Consider the following 243-nt stretch of genomic DNA (forward strand, 5'->3'; position numbering starts at 1 on the left):
GCCTAAATACACCCCCCCGCTGCAGCGCAGGCAGCTCCCCGCCGTCCCACGGCCGTCGGAAGGCAGGACAGCGGTGACAGTGAGACCCAAAACGGGGGGCTCGATGCAAACGGGTGCCCCTCTGCAAGGTGAAACCCAGAAACGGCTCTTCCAGAGCACAGGCTGGAGAGATGCAGCTAAAATTCACTTGAGCCCTGATATAACCACGCTGGCACGACAGTCCCCTCGTCGGGACGTAGCCGG

The sequence above is a fragment of the Phaethon lepturus genome, unplaced genomic scaffold (assembly GCF_000687285.1).
Source record: "Phaethon lepturus isolate BGI_N335 unplaced genomic scaffold, ASM68728v1 scaffold29663, whole genome shotgun sequence".
NCBI classification, from domain to species: domain Eukaryota; kingdom Metazoa; phylum Chordata; class Aves; order Phaethontiformes; family Phaethontidae; genus Phaethon; species Phaethon lepturus.